Source organism: Antechinus flavipes, chromosome 3 (genome assembly GCF_016432865.1).
Source record: "Antechinus flavipes isolate AdamAnt ecotype Samford, QLD, Australia chromosome 3, AdamAnt_v2, whole genome shotgun sequence".
Lineage (NCBI taxonomy): Eukaryota > Metazoa > Chordata > Mammalia > Dasyuromorphia > Dasyuridae > Antechinus > Antechinus flavipes.
The window spans coordinates 554,633,319-554,641,708 of NC_067400.1; the positions used below are offsets into that span (position 1 = coordinate 554,633,319).

Genomic DNA, 8,390 nt, shown 5'->3' on the forward strand with positions numbered 1-8,390 from the left:
AGCAATTACGTCTTCTCAACCACATCCATTCTTTTTTTTTTTTAAATTTTTTTTATTGTAGCTTTTTATATACAAAGCATATTCATGGGTAATTTTTCAACATTGACCCTTGCAAAAACTTTTGTTTCAACTTTTCCCCTCCTTCCCACCACTCTCTCCCCAGATGGCAGGTAGTCCCATTCGTGTTAAATATGTTAAAAGCATATGTTAAATACAACATATGTATACATATCTATATAGTTATCTTGTTGTACAAGAAAGATCGGATTTAGAAAGAGGGTAAAAATAACCTGAGAAGAAAAAGCAAAAATGCAAACAATAAAAGAAAGAGTGGAACTGTTACGTTGTGGTCCATACTCATTTCCCAGTGTTCTTTCTCTGGATGCAGCTGGTTCTGTTCATTACAGATCAATTGGAAATGATTTGGATCCTCTCATTGTTGAAGAGAGTCACGTTTATCAGAATTGATCATCATATAGTATTGTTGTTTAAGTGTATAATCTCCTGGTTCTGCTCATTTCACTCAGCATCAATTCATGTATGTCTGTCCAATCCTCTTTGTATTCATTCTTCTGGTCATTTCTTACAGAAAAATAATATTCCATAACATTCATACACCACAATTTATTCAGCCATTCGTCAACTGATGGGCATCCATCCAATTTCCAGTTTCTAGCCACTATGAAAAGGGCTGCCACAAATATTTCTGCCATACGGGTCCCTTTCCCTTCTTTAATATCTTTTTGGGATATGAGCCTAGTAGTAACCACATCCATTTTTAATGTAAAAAAGTTCCATGCTCAGATCTCTCCTTTAAGTTTATACTCCTATTGAGATTTTGAAGCTGTACATATCTCATATAGCCTAAATCACTGAATGAATTACTTTGATTTAATCTCTGTAGGTAATTGTAAGTATATGCATTTTTAGCTTACTTGCTATAGGACATACTACTAAAGCTAATACTTGTACTACTTTCTCAAGGATTAATTTCCTGTAAACACTCAAACCTGAAGCTTTATTCTACCCTAAGGTTTACAGTAACAAAAATATATATACTTTTAATCCAAAAATCAAATGTGACTGATTTAGGCACATTCAACCTTGTAAAAAATCTCTAGTTTTCCAAATGACCACATGATGTAAATGCGAATATACATATACAAAAGAATACATTCTTTTATAAAGAGTGGAGACAAAAGTAGGTGAATAGTGCAATCAACTTCATTTCTACTTGATTTAATACTTACAGAAAACAACAGTAACAAATAATACAGAATTTTATCTTTATATCAACACTTAATAATTTAATCAGTCATTCACTCTTTCATCAAGGAATCATTGCTTTAGCATGATAAGTGAAGTACACCTTCAGCTTTAGATTTATTTTATTGTTAAAGCAAGAAGACTATGGGTTGGCTTATTGAAGGGAGTAATTTTGAAGGGAAAATCCAAGATATCATTTTTAAACATTGTGAAGGAATTTCTCTTGTGTTCCTGCAGAACTTGAACTCTATGAAAATAAATGCTGTCTTCCTAACCTACAATGGTGACTTTAAGCAACATGACATCTCCATTTACAACCTTCCACCTTGTTGGCATCCCGGGACTTGAAGCAGCCCATGTCTGGATCTCCATCCCTTTCTGCTGTCTCTATGCTCTTGCTCTTTCAGGAAACAGCATGATCCTGTTTGTCATCATTACAGAGCAGAGTCTTCATGAGCCCATGTACTATTTCCTTTCTATGTTATCCGCTACTGACCTGGGCTTAATTATTTCCACAATGTCAACAACATTGATTGTTCTTTGGTTTGACTTGAGAGAAATCACCTTAGATGGTTGCATTGTCCAAATGTTCTTTCTACATGGATTCACAGTCATAGAAACTGGTATCCTGGTGGCCATGGCTTTTGATCGTTTTGTGGCTATCTGTGACCCTTTGAGATACAACACCATTCTCACTAATGCCAGAATCCTTCAGATTGTTCTGGTGATACTCCTGAGAATGATAGTGCTATTGGTGCCCACACTTTTGTTACTGAAACGCCTGTCATTCTGTAAAATGAATGTGCTTTCCCATTCCTACTGTTACCATCCTGATGTGCTCAAATTATCATGTTCAGATACCAGACCTAACAGCTTCTGGGGTCTAACTGGTCTCATCTTGACTTCAGGGATAGATATACCATGTATTATCATCTCCTACATCATGATCATCCGTTCTGTCCTCAGTATTGCATCACCCACAGAGCAGCACAAGGCCTTTAGCACTTGTGTGTCCCATATTGGAGCTGTTGCCATCTTCTACATTCCCATGATTATCCTGTCCCTGGTGCATCGCTTTGGCCAGTCAGCTCCTAAAATTGTACAAACAATGATGTCCAACGTCTATTTAATCCTTCCACCCGTGCTCAACCCTGTCATCTACAGCCTGAAAACCGCACAGCTTCGTGGGGCTTTGCTCAAATTGCTCCTTGCAAAGTCACCTCCTATGTCAAGTTGAGATTAGATGAGATAAAAATGGCATGTTGTAGTAGAATAAAAGTGTACATACAGTGAAGAATGAACTGCATTTCCCTAGATAATAGGCTTGGGACTGTGAATACCCATTGATGGAAAATGTAACTTGAATTTTAATGAATATATACTTGTGCATGTGGCTCCTGTTGATAGCATCAAGAAGTTGTGGTCAAAGATAGCAAAAGCTGAAGAATAAATGGAGACTTCTTCAACTCTGGAGCCAGATAGAGAAGAGAATCAATCCAGTAGCTATATGGAGGAACAAAAACATAACCTAGACATAACACAAATGGTAGAGTGATTATGCAGGGAAATACAAATGATTTGTTGAAAACTCCAAAGGATCACATTTTTTGTACATCAACAAACATTGTCTCGTAATCACAGTATTTAAAGGCTTAGATTCGAAATAATAATTTCGTGGATCAATAACAATGGAAGAAACAATATAAAGTTCCTACCTATTTTAAAAAGGAGGGACAGAAGGACCCTACTTAATGTTAAATTTAGAATAATTCTTAGAGATAACAATAAAAAGTGTCACTGTCTATGGATAACTTTCTTGAACCTAGAGAAGACAAAAAAAACCAGATGTTTAGTTGTTCAAATATTGGCAGAGTAGTAAAATGGTGTATAGATTTGATTTGATTTGCTTTGACTGGAAGGAATAGAAGGTAGAGAATTGGAAAAGGAGGACATATGAAGGAAGGCAAAGATCAGCAAGATATAAAAGATACACATCCCCATAATCATATCTTTCTAAAACTTGAATGTGCAGGTCAAAGGATAGTGGGTTCTTCTTCAGTCAACATTAAGCAAAATGTGGGTTATTAATTGAGTATGTTGTAGTGAAAATACTTTTTCTAGACTAGATAGATCTAGCTGATTTTTATTTCCATTTCCTCCTCTGAAATTCTGTGATTCTCTGCCAAGGGCAGTCCTAGAGTAGGACTATAAGGTACATAGAATATTTGATACAAAACAAATTTTCATTATGAGCTGACATGAGTTTTTTTGAAAAACTACAGATGTATAAACTTTTGTATTTCTCAAACAAGCACTATCTCTTTTTTAAATTCTGTGTCCCAATTCTCAATGTTTCAGTTAGTCTAATTTGGAATTCTTCTTTTAGTTTTTGTAATATTTCTCTCTTTATCTTCTGTAACAAGTAGCAGCCCATAAAATGTGGTTATCTTCATGATGTTCCATTTACCTTTAATAGACATCACAAGGAAAAATACAGAAGTGCCCAATCAATACTCATATTATTTTCTTTGCAATTGGACAAAGATTTCACATTGACTATCAAATAGCAAATTAATATTTGAAAATGTTATAGAAATTATAAGGTTATTAGCCACTTCTGCCCCCTCCATTAAAAAAAAAAATCTCTGTTATGTTCACTGGGAAATAGGAAAGTATCTTTACAGAACAACATTTTTTGGAGCCACCATGGATGAAGTGTTTATGACTTAGATTCTGACTTCTGTGGTAATACTTTCATTAAAGTAATGTGGTTTTTCAGAGAACTCACATGCCATAAATATCCTCCACTTTTCTCTATATAAGATAATTTACTGAAATTTATATTCCACTGACATGGACATCAACAAGACATGGTAACTTAGACACCACAATGAGACATAGCAATCAAATTGTGGTAGCTAGAAATCTCAGCAGATAGAAAAATATCAGTCTTTCTACCTCATCTGAGGTCTCAGAGTAAGACATATTTACTTAGTGATTGTGCCTTTCTCTCACTGATTATCTCTAATTTAGCATATATATATGATGTATATGAAATCATGTCAGAGACATGGTGACATGATATAGATATATATGATATATCATATGTGTGTATATGTATGTATATACATATATACATTCATACGAATACATATGTAGTTTATATATTGTCTCTCCTTCTAGACTGAGCTCCTTGAAAACAGAAAGTGTCTTTTACTATTCATTTTTCCCCAAAACTGATCTTAGTGCTTGATTGACACATAGTAAACACTTAATCAATGTTTATTATCCGACTGATAATATAAAAATCTTTATAGAATAATATCAGTCTTGCACCAAATTGACACTCTGAGATCATAGTTCAAAGAATGCTAGTATGTATCATATCAGACATGGAAGGAAACTTGAGTTATCTAATGAAAACTTTAGTTTACATAGATGATAAATTGAATCTCTGAGACAGAAAGTAACCTGACTCACATGATAAGTTAATTCAAATCCAGATTTAATTTATGTTTTGCCTCAGTACAATGTGAGTGATTTTGGAGGTGAGAAACATAAGAAATAATATGTATTATGCTAGTTTTTTCTATTGCTTCTCCTCTTTCTATACTATTTTACTAACCATTACATACCCGAGTTCCTTTAGATTTAAATGAGGCAGTTAGGTGTACAATGGAAAGAATATCAGGTCTGAAGTCCTGAATTCAAATCTGATTTCAACCCCTTATTAAACCTTGTCAGGTAATTTAACCTAGTTTGCATCAGTCCCTATCTGTAAAATGAGTTAGAATGTTCCAGTGTCTTTGCCAAGAAAACCTCAAGTTGGGTCATGAAGAGTTGGATATGACTGAAATAATGGAATCACAAGAAAAATCCCAACCTCAGGTGATGTTTTCCTGCTGAACCTTCTTTGCGTTTTGTCTCTTATTTCAAGAATTCCCTTCTATATATAACCTTTGAATTTCTTAGGTATTATATCCTAACAAAAATATGTTAAGTTTGGATTTGACTTATATAGATTGTTCATTTGATATCTGAAAGAAAAATTGTGCTCATATCCAGACTTGTTAAATCTCTTTTAACTGTCAGTCACACCCTATGCAGACTTTACTACCCCTACACACACATGCCATACCTTCTTTCACTATATTGTTCAAAATATGGTACATCGACCCCTTTTCCACCTGCTACCTTCTTACTGAAAAGTCACAGTTTTTATATTGTTAATTGTTGTGAGACTGGAGCCACCTGCTGGTGACTGCTAGAGGTCTAACTCAGACCTGTAAAATGGATCTCTTCATGTGAGAGGATAATGATGATACAAGGAAACTGAGAGGCAGTTGCTGTTCTTTAATAGTTAATTATCCATCAAGAAAAGAGATGGAAGATATGATGTTACACTTAGGGAATCCTAGTGTCTTGTCAAATCCTGTTAGTTTCTCTTTAATTTGCTCTTAGAGAAGTTTGATTAGCAAGATAAAATATGTGAGCAGGCCACCAAGGGGTGTTTAGATTACAAACACCTAGGTTGTCCCATTCCTATACTATGCATTGGATTGCCTGTCTCCTGATGTTTGTGAAGGACCTTGGAGAGAAAGTCTGGGAGCAGCTTTTGCACTGGTACTTCTTGACATCTGAGTGGATCTGCAGGTGAGCCCCCAGTTTGGAGTGGTCAGCAAAGGCTTGGCTGCAGTGATTGCAGGAGAACAGCTTCTTCCCTGTGTGGGTACTGAAATGACCCTGCAACAACCAGGATTGAAAGAAGACCTTAGCACATATCTTGTATACACAGGGAAGTATGTGGCTGCAGATGCATTTTGAGAATGCTGAGGCTCATATACTCCTTCTCATAGATCTTGCAGAGGGAGGACTTTCTAGGCTGAGTGTCTTCACTATGCTGGAGCTGCTGGTATTTGGAGGGACTAGCGAAGACTGTGTAGGATTCCCAGAATTGACCACAGGAGAACTTCTCTGCCTGCTCTTCTAAAGAGACTAGGATTGATCCCTTACTAGCACCATAATTATCACTGGATAGAGAAGTCAGGTCCAAAGCCTTAAACTCTTCTGGGGGTTCAGGAATACCTATAGGCATAGGGGTAAAAAAGCAAGAGAGCAGTCCACCCAGACCAGTATTGCTGGACTGAAGACCCTTGGTGCTGGAATAGCCAACATTCATGAAAGCGGGGAAACCCAATGATCGTTCCATTCAGTATGTATACCAGTGGCATGGGTGAAGGGATATTTGGTACATTTTTTAAACTAACAGTGATGCAAAAAAGGGAGAAACAACTAACATATTCAGAGACAGAGAACCAAAAATTATCTCAATAACTAAGAATTATGGGCAGAAGGGAACAATATGAGAACTACTAGGATAAACAAATGCCATTTTTAGCAAGTTTTATAATGAATATTTATTGAGCATCTACTATGTACAAATCTCTATACCAGGTTCTCTTGAGGGACACATAAGAATAATATTAGATGGTCTCACTAGGATGTAAGGTAACACATTCCCAAATAAGAAATGATGTGATGATGTCAAACTGCCAAAACTGTGTGATATTAATTATAGTACAGTAATATAAAAGATACAGAATTCAAAGAAGAATGGATCTCCCCCAGATATACTAGAAGAGATGAAGCTTGAGCTAATCCTTGCAGATGAAGTTTTATATGACAACTACTCCTAGGTTTGGGGGGAAAGGACTAATCATATAATTAATCATATCTACTCAGAAAAGGCTGGTGATATAATTCAGTTTGATTTACTTTTAAAGCCCTTTGAGACTTCAATTATTTACTCATGGTATGATAGTGCATTGACAACATTATTGTATTTTATGCCCATGAAAGCAAAGAAAATCATCCCCATGGACAGCCAAAGATTAGATCTGTTCTGCATTGGCAATTCTCTAAGGGACAATCATATCTGTGAGGTGACCAAATCATTTAGTCCCACTTTTATATATAGGCTTGAGATTCACAATTAAAGGAGCACATTCTTTCTAATGGTGAGTAAAGGCAATCATTTCTCCCTTGCATATGAGCTGGTATGATGGAGGGATTTTGTTTGACTCTTCCAATCATGAATTTTGACACTTGTTGAGATTGATACACTGCTTTATTACATATATTTAATATATATTATATGTAATATATACTTTACATATTACTAATAATATATTATATATATAGGGACTGGACTTATGATTTCATTACTGTATATGGAAATCTCAAGTGAAGAAATTCTCTACAAATGAAGGCAAAATTGCCCTATATATAACTTAAAGTCTTAGAAAGTTGGTAATAATAACGATAAACAACTTGTGTCCAGGGTGACACAAGAACATTTTTCAGAAATAAATCTTGAACCCAGACTTTCTTGGATACTCATCTAACTCTTTATCTATGACTACCCCTAGTTGCTTTTTTTTTTTATCATATTGGACTCGATTTTGCTTTCTTGTTATTGTAGGTATCTTTCTCTATATGGGACCTAAGCTAGCAGAGAATAGAAACAAAGTTTATTCCACAATGTCTGACTCAGGGAAAAGTATATCTAGTGGTCACTGAGTATATGTCTGTTGAATTAAGTTGAATTATGGACTATAAAGGGGGAAGGGAAAGGAGCAAGATAGTCTTATAGGTAAAATAGTAATAGAGCAAATTCAGAGACAAGGAAAGAAGATGGGCAAAACCTACCTTCAGTTGTTAACATTGCTAAGGCCCCTGTAGGGTTATTTTTTTTTTAATTTAATATCTTAATTCTTCTCAATCCAAATTCTTCTCAATCTAAATTTAAACCTTTTTGAGGAGACAAAGGAATCCTTGTCGTTATCTCAAATGAGATGCTTGACATAACTTTGCATGACTACTTACTTTAAAGAGGAGCTATTTAGATTTAGATCACTGTGGGACATGAATGAGCAAATATGCATGAGTAATAGTAGTGGCAGGTAGGTTAGGTACTGAACAGAATGCTAAGCCTAAAATCAGGAAAATGAGTCTACCTGAGTTCTAATCTGTCCTCAGACATTTACTAGATGTTTGATCTTAGGCAAATCACTTAATCCTGTTTGCTTTAGTTTCCTCATTTGTAAAAATGAATGGAGGAAAGA

The 8,390-nt window shown here is 35.3% G+C and overlaps 2 pseudogenes; one reads left to right on the top strand and one right to left on the bottom strand.

The window, feature by feature from the left end:
* Positions 1 to 1,525: 1,525 nt before the first annotated feature.
* Positions 1,526 to 2,503, top strand: LOC127557414 (olfactory receptor 51F1-like; annotated as a pseudogene).
* A 172-nt stretch (positions 2,504 to 2,675) lies between these two features.
* On the bottom strand, positions 2,676 to 6,441 carry LOC127557415 (protein snail homolog Sna-like; annotated as a pseudogene).
* Between the last annotated feature and the right edge of the window lie 1,949 nt (positions 6,442 to 8,390).